The following is a 19,474-nucleotide window of genomic DNA, read 5'->3' as shown; positions in this document are numbered from 1 at the left end:
AGACATTTTGTGAGGGCTCCAAAAAGTGCTACCAGGCCAGTCTAGAGCTACAGGGCACGTGCGCGGGCGCGCACGCTGCGCTTTACCGCGATTACTTTCACTTTCGCGATTACTTTCGCGGCCGCACGGCCGCTTGGCATAGCCAATAGGTCTCGCTTTTGGGACTTTATAAGTATTTAGTTATGCAACTGTTGCATGGCTAAACACTTATAAGGTCCCAAAGGCGAGACCTATTGGCTAAGCCAATGCTTGTTTTGTTTGTTTTGTTACCTGCCAATCTTTTCTACCACCCACTTCTTCCAGTCCTTTCGCTTTTAGGTCTCGCCTAGCGAACGCAGCGCATGCGCTGCTTTCGCCTTGGCGAGACTATTGTTGTCGGTTTAGCTAGCGAAGGGAGACAAACCATGTGCGCGCATGGTCATGCAATGTGCACGCGCATTGCGTCTCTTTCGGCGTTTCAGGGCAGGAGATGTGCACGCGTCTCTTGCGGGACGCTGCTTTGTGATGGCGCATGCTCCTCGCAGGGATCTCACTGCCTTGTCGCTCGCGCACCACTTGTGTTTTTTTCAGGTTGACTTCTAACCAATGTGCTTCCAAGTACATAACTGTGGAGTTTCTTAGACTCTGAAGGCCAGCCTTTGTATGGCTTAGTAGAACGTCGTCAGCGTGCATAATATTAGAAGCATTAAAACCTGTCACCTTAGAGGCGTGTAAGTTTACTTTAAGTGTCGTTGGTGTTCTGCTTGATATAAAGTAGAGGTACAGCGCAGGGACACAACCTTGTTTCAAACCATTGCTGGTGTGTATTTTCCTCAAGAGGGTTGTTCCGAACCCGGGCCTAATTCTTATCCATGTGTTGGTATATAAGAGTTGTGTAGCCTTTCAAAGCACAGGTGCTATTCCCCCAATTCTGGAGTTTGCACCAGAGTATGTTGCGCTGAACAGCATTGAAAGTGGACCGAAAGTCCACAAAATATAATTTAAGTTCTGGCTTGCTGATTATTAGAGAAAGTATTAAAATGTTGGTGATAGATCCTGTGTCTTTGATTAAGCCAGTTTGATTTGTCTAAATTAATGAGTGTTTTTTTGGCCAATTCAGTAAGCTCCGTCAGCTGCACTGTTGCAAAATATTTTGCCTCATCATTCAACGAGACAATCAACCTGTATTTCTGTGACAAAAACTTATTTCCTGCTTTATAGTTTGGGATTATTATCGAGCCCCGCCAGCAGTCAGGGAATAACCTGATGGAAGAGAGCATGATTGTAGAGCTTTTCAGCTGTTTTGCCCAGTACTGCAGGTGTTTATTGTAAATTGCCTGTGATAGGCCGTTGAGGCCAGGGGCCCGTCTCGGCACCCGGAAGTAATTGCTTTTGTTACAGCTTCAGGAGGGATGAATTCCTGAACTTGATCAGGTTGTAATGTTGGGAGGATAATAAAAGTGGATCTGTATCCCCACTGTCTGGTTTTAGCAATGGCACCTTGATATCCCTGAACATTTCATGTAAGTAGACCGACCACACTTCTTCTGATATGTTTGACGATTGTGATGGTGGTAGTTTAAATTCCACAGTGTTATTCACGAGCATCCAGAACTCTTGTGCATTTTTCCTTCTCGTTGCTTCTTACAGTTTCTGCCAGTGCAGGTCTGTCTCCTCCTTAACTTATTCGCATGTTACTTTTTTGTATGAGCTTCTCAGCTTAGTTAGGGTGGTCATTTGAGCTGGTGTAGTTGGCTTGTTACGGAGTATCCTTCAAGCATGGTTTAGCTTCTTTTTTTGCAGCCGCCATCTCTAGCGATGGTTTCTTGGGGCGGATGCTTTGTTGAAGATTTACTTTACGGCTGTATGCTTTTTTTAGGCAAAAGTGCTGTTGGTAACTGTGTCTATTGCACTATTGGGTATATAGAGACTTTAATTATGTGTTCCCATAAGGATCTAGCGTGGACTTCAATGTGAGCAATTGAGCCTGCAGTCTATTTCAGCCTCCTATAATATATGGTATTGGCTGTGCTAATTTCTTGCGGTGCTTAGGCAGAACTCCGGAAGGATACGTTTAGGTGGATCCTTTAAAGTTGGTGATCACTTTCAAGGCAGGATCCTATCTTAAACAAGCATTTCCAATGCAATAGGTCTCACATTTGCGAGAGTTTGAGCTATTGGCATTGAAAAATGACAATGGGCCATATGTATCAAGCAAAATTGCGATCGCAAACGCCGAAATTCGGCGAATTTCGGCGTTTGCGATCGCAATTTTGCTAAGTGGTATGTATGAAGGCAAATCTGCGTGCAAAATAAGGAATCGCAAAATTTGTGATTCTTTATTTTGCAATTGCATTTAAGGAATCGCAAATTTTGCGATTCCTTAAATGCAATGTGAGAAGCACCAAAAAAGTGCAATTTGGCCTTAAGGAATCGCAAATTACCACCAACTACAGGTTGGTGGTAATTTGCAATTTCTTTCAAAAATGCATATTTTTGCATTTTTCAAAGTGGCATGCGGCGCACACACATGCCCTTAGGGCATTTATGTGCGCCACATGTACACCCATGCTCATTTCAGGGGTGCAACAGGGTGTCCTTTTGACACCCTGGCACACTTGAAATTGCATTCTCAATTTGCGATTCTCTAATTGAGAATCGCAAATTGAGAATGTCTTCCCATTCATTCCTATGGGCCTCTAGGCCCATAGGAATGAATGGGGAGGTATTCCTTAATTGCGAATTGCAATTTGCAATTAAGGAATATGTAGGATTCGCAAAATTATTTGCAAATCCTACATACATAGCATTTTGCGATTCTCAAATAGCGATTCTCTAAAAATCGCTATTTGAGAATCGCAACACCAAAGTTTCATACATATGGCCCAATACCTTTTATTTAAGTGTTTTGAAAATCTGCAATCGGTGCATAAACACGCATGTTGTACTTATAGTCACTGCTTAGAAGCAGCAAGGCAGGCAGTAAAAGAGTCGAAGTTACTGTCAGACTTGCTTCTCGTAAGCAACAACTAAAAGTACAAAGTGTGTGTGTACGCACCGCTTGCAGGTTTTCAAAACACATAAATAAAAAGCATTGTCATTTACGATGCTAATAGCTCAAACTCTCGCACATGTGAGACATATTGCATTGCAAATACTTGTTATTTATTGTGTGCTTTGTACAGTTTGAAATGCCACTTTGCTGTTACTTCCAAATGCTAGCCTGCTAGAACAGTGTCATACAGGTGAAATAGTGGGTTTAAAGACGAAGTGTACTCTGATTGCTGGGGCAGGGTGTCTCACAGTGCTTAAGTATAGAATTGTGTGAATTATCAAGTGAGTGGGGGAAATTTGTTGGAGAAGGGGACATTTCGTAGAGAAACAGTAGCACAATACTGCACAGGTGTTTGAGGAAACGCACAAAAGCAAGTCCAATCTTGTTTCACCCACCCCAAGGACCGCTTGCCCCATGACCAAAAAACACCATTTGAAACTGCTATTTGCCTCTTTGTAAAGTACCACGGTTGATGTTCTAATAAAGGTTCTGGCCGAGACAAATTTAGGCTCCGATCTTTAAAAAAAATAAAAATACATACTTCTGAGGAAAGAATGGAACCACAATTGAGAGACTCAAATACACAACATATCTAACAGCAAAAGTCCATAATAACTAGACAGATTCAGTCATAAACCATTCACTGCCGTTCATCTCCAAGGCGTGTCACAATTGGCCTATAGGCCAGAAAGGAGGGAATGTTTCAAGACAGTCAAATTTAACACATAGGTAACATGCTTTGCAAAGCCAATCGGTCTTGGCCATGCGAGATCTATGGGTTTGTCAATGTTTTATTTAGCCATGTTTTATAGCAGTGCAGCCGCTGTGCAACGTGGCTGAATTAAAGAAAATAGCTATGACATGGTCAACGCTGGCCGTGTCTTAGCCCGTTTTTTAGGTCGAGCATTCGAGACAGCTTGTATATACTTTAGTATATACTTATATGTGTATGTACTTTGTGGGCTCTGGAGATCAGCCCTAGGACTTGTTTGCTTCTGCTTAGGGACTTTTTTTTTCTGTTCAACTGCATCTATTTAACTGTCTTGATCGAAAACGACCAGTAAAATACCAGAATTGCTTTCTGCTGAGCGACTTTCTTTTCTGGCAACTGCCTCTATTTATTTTTTTTGATAGAAAACTACCAGCAGAGTTCAGTAAAATACCAGATTCACTTTAGCATTCTCTAGATTCCAGTCTATAGAAATTGTCCTCCACAAGCACCCATAGACAATATTTTTTAAAATCCTGGATTTTCAGTGATATGACCACCGAAGGCCCTGATTTTATATTAAACACAGAGCTTTGGGTTATACCATTTCCAGCTGAAAGGCAATATTTCTCTCAATGTGTTCCCATACCTGGTGTGTCACGCAGTTTGATGCTTACTTGCCCTCCATGTTAAAGAACAGTAGATGTGTCAGCACCCAGGCTAATCTGCTGCTTGGCTAAATTCATATAAGATCCCAAAGGCGAGACCGATTGCATTGCAAATGCTTGTAATAATTAATTATTATTTATTTGAACTTTTATCCATGTTGTACAGCAGTTGCAGTGCAGAATGTCTAAAAGATATTTAAAACAAGCATTGGAAAATCGAAAAGGTTTTGCCTCAGCAAAATCTATTGGTTTTGGTAATGTTTTGTATGTCACACAGCAGCAGCATGGAGGAAAGTTTACAAAAGCGCTGTAACACGGTCAACGCTATCCACGTCCTAGTGCTTTTTTCTTTTGAACTTTAAGCAATGTTGTACAGCATCTAGCACTGCTGTGCAACATGTCTTAAAAAAAAATACAAAACCAATAGAGAAGACCCTTACAAATGAAAGAAAAATATCCAGTAGTTTTAAGATACCTACATGCAGCTCACAAAAGGAAAGTAGGCAGATAAATGCATTAGAAAGAAAAATGCTTCTGGTGAAAACAAGTCCACGGACAGCGGAAAATGGGGGGTAGCGGAATGGGGAAAGCTACTAAGTGGAGAGTGGGCAAGTAGCATGGGAGAGATGGGGCAAGCAACAAAAGAATGTGGGCACTCTAACTCTACACCAACACTTATCTAGGAAGGTAGCGCTAAGAACATTCATCACGTCAGATTTTTAAATAATTTATGGTGCTGCATTTGTAATGGTCGTTAAATATGCTTTAAAGAAATGTTGTTTGCTCTGTGAATTCTATGTCAGGACTGGAGGCGAGGATTATGCCTTCTTCCTTCACTTTATTTCCATAGCAGCATGAAGGTAAACAAAAGACTACGTTTCCCATGAACCATAGGGAAAAAGGTAGTCAAAAAAGACAACATGGTAACAACCAAACAACAGAGAGCATCAACGTCCAATCCACGGCGAGAGCGTCCCACATAGTCCTTTGCTAGTGTCCTCTCTTCCTCTTTCTTCGCTGCTCCGCAGCTAGATAAGTACTCTTCAGTTCTTTTTTCTGTGTAGTGCTTAATGGAGGTTATTGTTCTATTTCAATGCTTTAGCGTTTCAGCGATGATTGTTTTCGCGTAGATGCTGATCGGATTTCTTGTGCTTTATGTGTATTGCTGTGGGGGGTTTTACCTCATGTGTATTGCTGTTGCGCTTTCGGCGCTGCTACCCCCTCTTTTTTTGTAGGCTTCACATTGTGACTCGCGTTGTCGTTCCGCGCTCCGGCGCGTTTGTTTGTTTATTTACGGGCGCCGCGGGGTCGAGGTTCTCCTCGTCCCTACGCGGCGCGTTGCTGGCTTTGCTCTTGGTCCTCCCGCCCCTAGAGGGCGCAGTAGGTCGCGGAAGGTGCTTCGCGGGGTTTGATTCTCTTCAGGGAATTCAAACACCGCGCGCGCCATTCCCAGAGCCCGGTCTGAGGGAAACGCCCGCTTGGGGGTCTGTAACGGTGATCGTAGGTAAAGTTAACCCGCGATCGGCCGTACCTACACATTACGCTCTGTTCGCCCAAAGAGCATTTTATTAACAGAGTCTTGTATCCTTGCTTGAACGCCTCGCTAGAGGTCTTGTACTTTCCCTGTCCAGGGATTCCTAAGGGACCCAGCCCAGAACGGTGAGCACCCCCCTCCTGGCATTGGGGGTGTGGTGGTTTTGTGTATTTCTTGTTGCCAGCAGTGGTCCCTGGGGGCTTGTTTCCCTGCAATTGCGGCTCTTTAGCTGCGCAAGTGATTTGGCTGACACCCAGCCTATTGTTGAAGGCCTTTATAAGGGCTGTTAAGTTGCCACTCCACTGCCTCTGCTCATGGAGTATTACGACCAATTCCCGGAGGAGGAAGACCCTCTTGCTGAGATGCCCTGGGGGGATGCCTTTTATGAGGCGGTGGATTCCTCAATTTACCAAGCCGTGGGTCAGGCTATATCCCCCCTTGAAGACAGGCTTTTGCGCCAGATAAATGAGGCGTTTTCTCGCCTAGAACACCGCATGGGTTCCCCAGCTGCTCTACCTACTCCCTCTGTTCCCCTTCCCACGGGTTCCCCACCGAGCAAGCGCCCTCGGGTGCCTGGAGTGGATTGCGACGCTTTTGAGCGTTTACGATAGGCTTTCCTCGACAATCAGGCGGTACAGCCGAGGGTCGTCCCCCCTCTCCACCCTCCTGCCTCTAGAGATGCGGACCAGGATGCGTCAGGCGATCCAGACTCAGATCCCGGCCCTTCCAGGCCGTGGCTTCCTCCTCGCCCTACTGTTCCTCCTTCGGTTACCTCGGATATGTTGGATCCGAATGATATTGTTCATCCCCGCTCTTCGGAGTGGGTCCCCGGGGAGAAGGTGGCGGCTTATGTGGCGGAACACATCCGTCGGCCCTTAGAAAAAGAGGCCCGTAATTGCCTGCGGGCGAAGTGCCCTCGCCCCTCACTGGAGGGTAAAGTAGCTCTCAACCCCGAGATTGACCCCAGGATGTCCACTTTTTTACAAAAATTCATTTGAGACCCCAAAAAAGGGATTGATAGGTCCTGGAGGGCCTGCCAGGACAAGCTCCTGGACGCCTTGGGACCGGCTACCAAGATTTTAGATATGGCTGAAGAAGCCAAGGAGTCAGGCTCTATTATCTCCCCGGAAACCCTCTCCAACTGGGCTCAAAGGGTTGTTATATTTCTGGGCAATGCCAATTGCGCCCTTTCTACCGAGCGCCATAGGTCTCTACTTATAAAGATAGATCCCAAGTTAGGAGACCTGGCGGATTCCGAGGCTGGCGCTGTGGATCAGGGGGGCCTGTTTGGCGAGCCTTTTGTGAAAGAACTGGGCAAGTTTGTGAATACCTTCACTTCCCTCGATAGGGCACAGTCCACCATCAAGAAAGTCTTTCCCCGTGTTTTTCATGGGGCCGGCCGAGGCAGGGGCCGCTCGGCCGGTCGAGGTCACCAGCAGGGTAACCAGAGAGGCTCCGGTCAGTCGCAGGACCAGTCCCGATTTGGGAACTTCTACCCTACCAGAGGCCGCAGAGGCAAAGGAAGAGGATTCCGCGGTGGATCCACCGCCTCATACCCCGGTGAGTCTTCACACTTTTTCCCCATCAAAAATAGGGGGGCGGTTGGCAAGTTGCTTCCAGGCTTGGTTGTCTCTAACGCACGATGCTTGGGTTCTCCAAACGGTGAGGGGGTTCCATATAGACTTCACGGGGTTCCCGGTCCAGCGGGCAAGTCCCTGTCCCATTCAGTTTTCGGCTCCAGATGCCGCCCTGGTGGACGAGGAGGTCGCATCCCTCCTGCACAAGGGCGCCATTCTTCCCGCCTTCCGCCATTCAAGGGGATTTTTGAGCAATATCTTAGTAGACAAAACAGACGGCGGCAAGAGACCCGTCATCAATTTAAGCGAGTTCAACGAATGGCTTGTTTACCGCCATTTCAAAATGGAGGGGATCCACCTCCTGCGGGATGTCTTACGACCCCGCGACTGAATGGTTCGCCTGGATCTCAAGGACGCCTACCTGGTGATTCCGATTTTCCCTCCGCACAGGCGGTTTCTTAAGTTCACCTGGCGCAACCGGATTTACGAGTTTGCTTCCCTCCCGTTCGGTCTCTCGTCAGCTCCGTGGTGCTTCACCAAGGTTCTCAAACCCATAGCTCTAACAACATCTTCAAGAGACAAGGGTATATCTTAGCGCCAAGACGCCTTCGGGCATTTGCGCGCTCTATAAATTGATAAATCAAATCAAATCAAATCAAATCAAACCGGCGGTGGAATTTCTGAGAGCAAGAGGGGTCAGGATGATCGTGTACTTGGACGACCTCCTTTTGATGGCCTCTTGCCCGCACCAACTGGAAGTCCAACTGCAGATGGCGGTGGGTCTCCTCCAAGATCTCGGGTTTGTCATCAACCAGAACAAGTCTCTCTTACATCCAACCCAGTCGCTTACCTTTTTGGGATTCGTGATCGACTCAACGTCGTCCACTCTCAGCCTTCCGGCCAAGAAAATCTCCAAGATCAGGCACGAATTGCGTCGTGTCCTGGCCAGGCAGAAGATCTCCCTCCGTCAGCTCGCCCGAGTGGTCGGACTCCTGTCAGCCTCCATTCAGGCCATATTTCCAGGCCCTCTTCATTACCTGGCTTTACAGCGCCTAAAGGCTTACTTTCTCAGGAAAGGTTTCCCATATTAACACACGGTGTCACTCACCCCAGAGGTGAATGCCGAGATCCAATGGTGGCTGGACCATATGGAGGCCTGGAATGGCCGAGCAATTTTCGGGTCCGCCCCGGATCTGGTAATCGAATCAGATGCCAGCCGAATGGGCTGGGGTGCAAGCTGCGGGGAGGTGGCCACAGGAGGTTTGTGGTCTCCAGACGAACAGAAGTTGCACATAAATTTTCTGGAACTTTTGGCAGGCTCGTTTGCCGTACGTTGCTGGACGAAAGACTTAGTGCGGTCGTGTGTTCTACTGAAAATGGACAACATTTCCGCAGTCAGATATGTAAACCATCTGGGGGGCACCAGGTCCAAAGCCCTCTCGGATCTAGCGGCAAGTTTCTGGCAGTATTGCCTGGACAGCCAGATCTCAGTCATGGCAGAGTATCTCCCCGGTCGGGACAATTTGGAGGCGGACTTCCAATCCCACCATTTCTGAGACTCCAGCATGTGGATGTTGGACACGGGCATCTTTGTGGCTCTGAACGAGCTGTGGGGTCCATTTTCAGCGGATCTGTTTGCGTCCAGACTGGACCACCAGATTCCTCGGTTTTTCAGTTGGAGACCGGATCCGTTGGCGGCGGCCACGGACACGTTCCTCCAAGATTGGAGCGTGGAGCAGAGGTACGCGTTCCCCCCCCCCCCGTTTGCAATGATCACGCGCTCTTCGGCGCAAGTTCGCAGGCAGAAGGCGGACCTCGTGATAGTCACTCCCCTATGGAGGTCGCAAGTTTGGTTTCCAGTTCTTCTGGAACTTTCCTGGGATTTTCCAATCCTACTCCCCCAATCTCCCACTCTTCTCACGAATCCCAACGGGGGTCCTCACCCGCTAGTGTCAGCAGGATCACTGTTTCTCATGGTGGGGCGGATTTCCGGGGTAGATGGGAAACCCCAGGACTTTCGCGAGCGGCTGAGAGCCTCATCTCAAAGGCTTGGGCGGACAGCACAGTTAAAAGATACAAGTCCGCGTGGACCCGATGGGCCAGTTGGTGTATGCGACGGGGTTATGATCCCTTGGTCGCAGACGTGGTTCAGGTAGTGAATTTTTTGGCCCAGCTAGCTTCTGAAGGTTTGGCCTATCGGTCCATTAATACCTTTAGGTCGGCTATTTCGTCAGGCCACGCCCCGGTTAATGGCGCGCCTATAGGGGAGCACCCCTTGGTTTGCAAACTGCTTCGAGGAGTGAGGCTTTCGTTACCTCCGGAACCTCGTTACTCCGCCTTGTGGGACGTGAATCTGGTTCTTAATCTTTTTCTCTCTTGGCAGCCTAACCGGTTTCTTTCTCGGAAGGAGCTTTCAGCAAAATTGGCGATGCTCCTCTGTTTGATCTCTTGAAGGAGAGTCTCGGATGTGCGGGCCTTGGATATTTCTGGAAGGATGTTCACTCCTGACGGGGTAACCTTCACTCTTCTACGGCGTACTAAATGCCATACTAGGGTAATCTCGTACCCGGCGTTCCCGGACTCACCAAAGTTATGTGTGGTTAAATGTCTAAAGGCTTACGAGGATATGACGGAAGAGTTCCGTCCCCCAGGAGAATGCCAGTTGCTCATTGCGCTCCGGAAACCCTTTAAAGCGGTTTCCTCACCCACCATCGCCAGATGGGTCCGGTGGGTGATGCAGGAGGCTGGTATAAGCCTTCGAGACTTTGGAGCACATTCTGCTCGTGGAGCAATGGCATCAAAGGCGTTTGGCCTAGGCGCGCGCCTTGAGGATATCCTCAATGCTGCAGATTGGTCCTCGGACTCTACGTTTAAGAGGTTCTATTTCAAGCCAGTCCTGAATATGGCTCAGCTGGTTGTGGGCAAGCTTTGAACAAGCATAATCCTCGCCTCCAGTCCTGACATAGAATGAAAAATTTCCTAGCTAACGTAACGGAAAGTTTCAATTCTATTAAGGACTCGGAGGCGAGGATTATCCCGCCCTTCGCTCCTGGAGGAGATCCCTCCCCGTATGACAGTAAGTAGATGTTTTTCCAGTGCTGATTGACACTTTACTGACGTGTGTAACCTGTCTTGCTCCGTAACAGGGTTCCATTGTGTTTCCTGGAGTAATGCGTCTCTGTTGTTTGCAGGTTCAGACGCTCAAAAACAGGATATTTGAAGAGTGCGGACCAGCTGTCGTCGCGCTCCGAAAGAGGAAGAGAGGACACTAGCAAAGGACTATGTGGGACGCTCTCGCCGTGGATTGGACGTTGATGCTCTCTGTTGATTGGTTGTTACCATGTTGTCTTTTTTGACTACCTTTTTCCCTATGGTTCATGGGAAACGTAGTCTTTTGTTTACCTTCATGCTGCTATGGAAATAAAGTGAAGGAAGAAGGCATAATCCTCGCCTCCGAGTCCTTAATAGAATTGAAACTTTCCGTTACGTTAGCTAGGACATTTTTCATTAGCCAGCAACACAGCTCATTCTTACCCTTTGAAAATGCTGCATGAACGCTTGCTGTTGAACACAGATTTGCATTAAGTAAGTCTGAGCTGGAATGTGTGTCTTTTGACCCAGGGAATTTATTTTTATTTTTTATCTTAACGACCAGAAAACCATGTCTTCTCCTACTATGTTTTGTCTGTCACCCCGACTTCTACCAGAAAGAAAAATCACCAGAGCCACGTACTCCTGGCGGTTAAGAATCTCCACTGATGTTGAGAGTAGTGTTTTTTTTTACCTCGGTCTAAGCCGTTAGTCCCGTGTTGTAAGGTCTGGTTGTACCTAGTGAAGAACAAGGTCTCTCCCGCCTCCGTGCAGCATGCCAGCAAACAAATGATGGACGGAATGCTGACCATGCAAACATTCTCCCCAGTCAAAAGATCTGGGTTAAATCCATCGTTATTTGCCCACTACGCCACCCCAGTTTGGACCCAGCCATATGTAAATCAGTCTTGACCCTGTGCCCCATGGGAACAGTCCAGACCGAACTGCCAATCCAGGTCCTCCCTGGACTGGAAACAAGTATCCTGGAACCGGTTTCAGGGTATGTCAACCTTCTTCAGCCAGGCTAGCATGAATCCAGTGGCGCAGTGAGCACGGGACCCACCTCTGGGCATACCCATCCCACTTAGGGTGAAAAGTGTTACCGCAAACAAAAGATGGACGAAATGCTGACAATGCAAACATTCTCCCCCAGTCAAAAGATCTGGGTTAAATCCATCCTTCTTTTGCCCACTACGCCACACCAGTTTGGCTTGGAGATCAGGGTAGCAGCCAGCTATTTGTCCTTTTAACATTGCTTTATGAATAGGGGCTGTGACCCGGCACCCTCGTGCCAGAGACACAACTGTCTGTATTGCAGTGGGTGGGCCACGCATGAAGATGGTGACTGTAGCGTCTCCCTGCCCAACAGGGAAGAGGGGGTTTGATTGTGGATTCAGTGCACAACGGAAGAGGGAATGAACAATTAATTGTAACAACAACACTGGGAGAGGGGGATAGAGAGTAACATCAACTGAGGGCAGTGGGAGATAGCAAACCACAATATGAAAAGTGGGAGGAGGAAAACACATGTACTCTAATGGAGTGTGGCCAAGAAAAAAGAAAATTGTTCCTTTAAAAGCAAGTGGCCAGTGGAAGGACACTGGCTGCGGACAGGATGCTGTACTTCCTCCAAGCTACACAGAACAAACATTCCGACCGGAAGAGAAACTGAAACCAGGATGCCCGGCCAGTAAGAAGCAACTAAATGAGAGTGCCATGGTAGGCAACCAATGGTAAGTAATGGACGGGCTTTAAGCTCTATTTCTTTTTTTTTAATTTCGAGAGATTTCGCAAGCGTTGCAGACAAAACCTAAAAAGCGCTATAACGCAGCAGTGCTCCATGTCGCAGCATTTTTATTTTTAACTTTCAGCCATGTTGCACAGCAGCTGCTTTAAAGAGAATATGCCAAGTCAGATCACAGGGCGCGTTGTACCTGGAGTTAGTCTGACTATTATTGAGAAAATGAAATTAACTTGTGTAATATAATTGGTGCTCATGTAAAGCACCCCAAAATCTTCAGGTAGAGTTGAGTTCGCACTGTATTAAAAGTGCCAAAAAAACAAGAAATAGTACCTCAATCCCAGCGCGTGTAGTGGACAGGCACTAATTAAGTTAAATCAATTCGTACTTGGTTCATGTTCTGCATAAGACAAGGAAGTGATGCAGGAAGTGACACTTTGCACGGGCTGAAGAATTAGAAGGCAGCAAAGAAGAGTGATAAGGATGCCAAAGAATTGCAAGTATTGGACAGGCTAAAGGCCCTTTTTAAATATATATATTTTTTTTATAGATACAGTAGATTGTAGCCAAATGATAGGACATGCACGCTGCCTACAGGCTTGACTTAAAATTAAAACAACTTCTTCATAGAGCACTATTATCTTCTGCCTGCATATTCACTCATGAAGGAGCACTCTAGTCCAGTAGTTATCAGGCCCACCCCCTCTTGAACCTCCTTTTTAGGTCTCGCCTGGCGTTAGCAGCGTACATGCGCTGCTCTCGCCATGTGAGGGCTTCTTGGAATCAATACGGTTCCAGAAGTTCGCTTTGTGCTCCGCCCGTTGGTGCGCGTCCTTTTGCATCACCAATTATGCTAAACGGGGTGGTATGATTGTCCCAGAGACTTCATAGTCCCTCCTGGTTACCACCCTGTCCACTTTTTTACCCGCCCACGTGGACTGGATCTTTTACGGGCGGCGTGACACAATCTCCTTCATTAGTCAACACGCACTATTTCTTTTCACAATGCCGATAGCTTTTTGGAAAATGCGCCTCGGGCGGCCTCTCTACCTCATCTTCAGACCCCAGGCGGTGCTGCCGATGCACATCTATGTCGACCCCCTACCCACCTCCACCCGCTCTGTGTCGTGCCGCCACCCATCCGTCGCTCCTTGTTCTCGCCTGTGAACATGTAGAAGTGTGCGCGCGCACAGCAGCCTCTGGGACGTGCTGCTGGAGCTATCGGGTGAGTGGCAGCTGTGGGCACCCTCTGCCAACCCCTGTCTCGGACATTCTTTACTCCTCTAAAACCGCGTTTGTTTCCCATTCTTCTCTGTTTCCCAGGCTTCTTTATTTAAGGTGCACACCACTCCGAGATAGCTCGGGGTTGAGCGCGCATGGCATGCATCAGCGTGAACTTGCAGGCATGGTTAACATATAATACAGTTGATTATTTGTACACGCTGTCCAGGACAACTGTGCGGCTGCGCCTGTCAAAAGCTTTTAACCTGCCAGTAACTCATGCCTGGTCTATTTATCTCACTAATTTGGACACGCTGTCCAGAACAACTGTGCGGCTACTCCGGGTTCAGAGTTGCTGTGGGCAAGGTCCTCACATGGTTCGGAGATATAAGGGTGTTCGGGTCGGCTGCGATGGGTGCCGGCCATTATACCGTCCCGCTTTATCACTGTGGCTCCGACCCAATGGCTGCCCAGGGCAATAGCTCGGAGCAAGTTCTTTATAAGCGGAGAGAAACGTGGCGCAGGGGTTAGGCAGTAACGGGTGCCGGTGGCGAACGGCCCTCAGTAGGTATTTGTGCACGCTGACACAGTGTTTTGGCTTATTTGGAAGAAGGTGGGCTGTTAGTCGTCGCCGTGAGTGGCTGCCTTGTTTTAACTGTGAACATAAAGTGAGTCCTTCTGACTATGTCATTGATGGATGTTAATAATATTGTGTTTCATACCCCTTTTTGGCCGCAGACGCGCCTTCCAGGACTAGCAAAGCTGTGTGGAATGAGTGGTTGGATAAACGCGGTCTATCTAAGTCGTGACTGTGGAAAGCGTTTCTGTGTCGTGCATGAGTGACCAACTCACCAGTTTTATTTAGCTTATTCTGTTCTCCTCCGACTGCTTCACATTGTGGCTTTATTTTTAAGCGTGGATAGCTGTTGTTGATGTTTGACCCAATCAGGCCGCCACACTCGGTCGGAGTGTGTTGACCAGCCGTGGGATGCTGCTTACAGACTGAAACGCTCATCTTCGACAGCTTTTTCAGGTAGAAGCCAAGAATCAATGTAGAGTTGTAGTTCAAGTTGTAGTTAGAGGCCAACAATAACCATATTGAAGTATCTTTATATACTAAACCTACGGCCCGTAATACCCTCCTACAATACCATAGCTTCCACCCGCGGAGCCAAAAAGACAGTATCCCCTTTAGTCAGTTCCTGCGTCTCCGCAGGAACTGTACTAATATGCGAGCTTTTGAGTATCATGCAGATATCCTCAAAACTAAACTGAAAAACAGAGGATACCCGCATAGGATTATTAAGGATTCCTATAAAAGGGCGAAATACCATGACCGCGACGCCCTCTTGATGCCCAAAAGAAAAAATCCTCAAGAGAAATTAGTCTGTGTTACTAAGCATTCCACTTTCGATAACAAATTGCGTCAAGCAATCAATTCATCTTGGCACATCCTTAATTCTGGCAATCTACAGAAAGATCTCCCTAAACCTATCTTTGCATTCCGAAGGAACATGAACCTTAGAAACATCTTGGTTAAATCCACCATGCCCAGTGAAAATCCTATGGTCCAACGTTCCATTACGGGCTCCCAAGCTGTCCAGGGTACCCATAAATGTGGTGGATGTCAAGCATGCCCGTTTGTTAAAACCACTCCTATTCTAATATGGGGTAAAAAGACCTTTACCTTCACTGAAATGACCAACTGCAGAACGACCAACGTGATTTATCTAATCTTGTGCCCCTGCGGTAAAGGCTACATGGGGGAGACCGGTAGAGAGATGCGCGTCCGCTTTCGCGAACACAAATCCTCTATTAATACCAAACGGTCAGGTGCTCCTCTTGTCAAACATTGGCTTGAGAAACAGCACCAGATTCAAGACCTTCAATGGCTCATTCAGGAACGCGTGAAAATACCTAGGGACCACAACACTGAAGCATATAGAAAGAAGCGAGAAGTTTTTTGGATTTTCACCCTACGTACCTTCGATACTGGCCTCAACGAATGTCTGCCCTGGGAAAATGCGATCTACTGAGATAACCTCTGCCACTGTCCTGCGGTTATTTTCTTCATTTGATACCCCCCTCTTTTTCCAATTTTTGCCATCTTGTCTATTTGGTAGTACTCCTTGTATCTTTATTCAGCCTTCATTACCTACTGATTTAATATTCTTTATTTAGAGTTCTGCTACCCTGGTTATCCACGGATGTCACCTAGTATTTCATGTCAGCTGACTTCTTATCTGTTTCTGCTTTGTGTTTTCGTTAATAGTTCCTATCCTTACTATATAGTTAAATGCCCGTTCCAATATGGCGACTGCTATCTGCCCGTATCTTTAAATTAAGAATAGTTACCTCTTTGGGATTTCACTTTGTTATTATTTCATTACTACTATCCTCCGTCCCGTCAGGCGTTCTTGAGTATCAGTTGTTGGTTTGATTAGGTCTTCTGATTATTGTAGAATTACATCTATTCCTGTTGTGGTTTCTGCTTAATACACCGTTTCAAGATGGCGCCCATGGAAAGCTAGGAAACCCGGGCTCGACTTTCTTCTATTTCGTTGCTTTGGACCTTGCTAATTGAATTCAGGTGAGAACCTATCTGCCTCTCCCGCCTTTATTCTCACTTCATCTTTAGTATTTAAGAGGTCTCTTCTCTAGAGACTCTCTAGATCCTTCTTTGCTGACATTGACTGGTTGCCGCCCGTTATCCGCCTCACTCGGTTTTCTTCTTCTAAATCCCATACCAAGTAAGTCTCTACTTAGGATACGTGATGTGCTATACAGCTAGTTTATCCATTTATCTCTTTTTTCTTGATATCCACTAAGCGCTTACTCATCAGGACCTATTGTTTTCTTTTATAGATCACCTCCATGTAAGACTTGCCTGTGATTTGCTCATCAGTAAGATGGCTTCAATTCTTATCAGTCATATCCGGACTTGTTTTGGCTAAGGCTTTTATCTTTCGCCTAAACCACTAATCCTTTTTATGTAAGTTCTGGTCACACATTATTTCTCTAACTGACATACTTTGATAGTTTGTCTTCAGCATACGTTATGAACCACAGTAGCGAGTTCACTCGTTACCATCCTTTGGCATATGTTTGTATGGTCCTTTTATCAGGGCTTTATGTTTTTCCTCATAGATTCCCCTGATTCTATACCTACCCGCGATTCCTTTCTGAACTAGACGGCGCCTATCTTTGTCAGCTAGATTTGAACCCGATGAGCTGTGATTTTCTATATTGCTCTATGTAAGTTCTTTTGATTTTTTTGATACCTTTAATATAGGGTAGGCTAGTTGTGGTTTAGTTATTTGCTATGAAGGCCCCTTTATACTAATTTTGACATCTTCTCTCTCTCTTTTAGTCTTTTTACATACACTGCTGAACTGGCCGATCTCTCTAATAATGAGTAATTCTTGAGTTTACTGTGATTTTGACATATTCTCTGCTCACTTCAGTCCCCGGCCAACTGGATGCCACTTTGTGATTGACTCCCAGAAGTGTGTATTGTGTTTTTTTTTATTATTTGTCTTTTACTCTTGGGTCACTCATCATGGTGTTTCTATATTCCTGTCACTCATGTATGGTTCTGTAGTTTTCTATCTTTTTCTTTCTTAATTTTTCCCTGACCACTTATATACCATATCACTTCTTTTTATTCTTCTCTTAAAAAACTTATTTAGTTGCGTGCTAAACTCTCCTGGTGTACTGGCTTCCTTTTAAATATTTGCATTAATTGTTTTGCTGAAAAATGTATTGTATAAAAGGATAACAGAGGCATCTCTTCCTCCACAGATTACACTCCCGAGGCAAAGTTAGTTTAGTGTTTGCTGTCAATTTTGAAGTATTGATTATTTGTCACTTTTAGTTGAATTTCCCTTGTCCTTTGAATCGCCATCAACGCCCTGAGGAAGGAAGGCTCCGAAACGCGCGTCGGCGTACCTGTTGATAGGCTTAATTGTCCGTGTTGTTTTCTCTCCATGTTTAATGCATTTTTTGTATAGTTCAAACATTTGTATGGTGTTCTACTTTATTTTTTGCACTGACTGTCAATTTTATATGTTTTTGTGGTTTATTTGTCTGTTAATTGTATTGCCTCGTTGATTGCAGCCTGACTATTAGCTGGCTATCAATGAATATTTTTTGAACAAAAATGAAAAAAACATTTTAAATTATGTATGTGTAAAAACAAAAAATATTGATTAATATTTCTATATTTTTATAATAAAAAATGCAAGAAAAAGCTATATATATAAAAAGTTCTTCTTGACTTCTTCTGTGGTAATTGAGATGCTTCCTTCTAATTAGGGGTACAATTTCTGTTTTTTTAACTGTTTAATCCCTGCCTACCTACCCCTCTTTCGTAGTACAGGGACCCTCTGAAGTTTATTTTGCTTGAGTTGTAGTTCAAAGGCCACAGTCGCCAATGAACAGCGCTCATTGTGCAGCTGTGACTCTCGGACATGCTGAATGTGGCACTGATTGCATGTTTCCCCTCCATCTTCGTGCCTTTCAACCTTTTAAAAATCAACCGCATGCTGGACATCAAACGGTTCAAACGTGTCGCAACCCCTCTTTGACTCGCTCTAGCTATAATTGTAAACACTAGCCCTCCCTTTCCAAATTTAGCATCTCGTGTTTTCAAACCTTCAATAGGTTTCGTGTGAAATTGGAAAGTAACCCCTCACCCACTTTATTTCTCAGAACAAGTCCATGTTCAGAAAAATACACGTCCTCTGACGTTTTCACTGCTAATTGGATTTTATGAAAACTCAGAACCTGTGAATAGAACGAGCAGGTATGGCGCAATCGGCCCTGACCCTCAGAGATCAGAAACACAAAGGATATTTTTATGAAAGCTCCTGTGCCCCAGTTTCAATTTAAACAGCTACAATAGGTACTTTAAAACGTTTGATTAAAATAATAAAAAGCTACATCTTTTACTAGCTTTAAACAATAATTTACAGATATTGTCACAGTAAACAGATCAACATTCGTATTTACCAATGCTTGTTTGTTTTTTTGTTAACCGAGCACACAGCCCATAACTGCTCCGTCACAATTTGGCTTTATAAAAGTGTAATAAAGGTGTAGGTAACGATAGGAAGAGAAAGCAAGGGACCTTTTGGGCAGTTAAAAAAAAAGTTTAAAAACTAAAAAAAACAATACCATTCACAAAACAAATTTCTTAAACTTAAACAAAAAGGCGAGACCTATTGCATTTCCAATGCTTGTTACAAATTGCAGTAATGCTCTCCAAACCCATCAGGTAGAGCGCTCTTCTCATATTCCACTTACAGCATAACAGGGAAGCCATCCAATCTTGGATACACATCGCTGCTAGTCTGTGCTTTACTTTCAAAAGAGTATGCTTCCTAGTCTCAAACCTCTAATCCTGTTCCTCATTTTTTGCTGCAGTCTTGGTATCTGTCCCCTCCATGCAGCACCCTGGAAGTCAAGCAGCACAGGACCTCCTCTAGGCAGATTATTCCCTTTGTATACCTAGGGTATCTAGTCACAGCCACCCCCACCTGCTGTACTCTATCCCCGGCCTCAGCAGGTCACCGCGAATGTTACACATTTCATCCCATAGAGGTTGCTCTGGAATCTAGTTGGGGGCACACATCACTCTTACAAGTAGCCCAGTGTGTAAGTTATCCAAGCATTCAAGATTAGAGTGTAGCAGTAAAACACTACCACTTTAGATCTAAAAGCCTCTCGGCCTTCCACAGCAAGCAAAGCCTCTGCTGCTGCCAGCCTACTCCCCAGTGCCTAATGTTCTTTCCCCATGCCTGCCATTTTATTTGCGAGTGTCTCCAGTGCTCGTTGTTGCCATTAGGTCAGATCTCATTTCGGTAATAGTGCATAGAAGTGTGAGCTTGCTTGGGGTTACA

The 19,474-nt window shown here is 45.8% G+C and overlaps 1 protein-coding gene and 1 long non-coding RNA gene across 8 annotated transcripts in view; both read left to right on the top strand.

The window, feature by feature from the left end:
• Positions 1–19,474, top strand: part of CNNM2 (cyclin and CBS domain divalent metal cation transport mediator 2) — a 1,019,413-nt gene that overhangs the window by 10,497 nt on the left and 989,442 nt on the right. The gene's annotated exons all lie outside the window — the stretch shown is intronic.
• On the top strand, positions 16,777–17,707 carry LOC146867677 (uncharacterized). The gene is made up of 3 exons (XR_014961894.1): positions 16,777–16,829; positions 16,945–17,080; positions 17,376–17,707. It is a non-coding gene; the product is annotated as an uncharacterized LOC146867677 (long non-coding RNA).

Source organism: Triturus cristatus, chromosome 1_2, assembly GCF_964204655.1.
Source record: "Triturus cristatus chromosome 1_2, aTriCri1.1, whole genome shotgun sequence".
Classification (NCBI taxonomy): Eukaryota; Metazoa; Chordata; class Amphibia; order Caudata; family Salamandridae; genus Triturus; species Triturus cristatus.
Note: the sequence above shows the minus strand (reverse complement) of the source record. Positions and strands in the feature narration are given on the sequence as shown.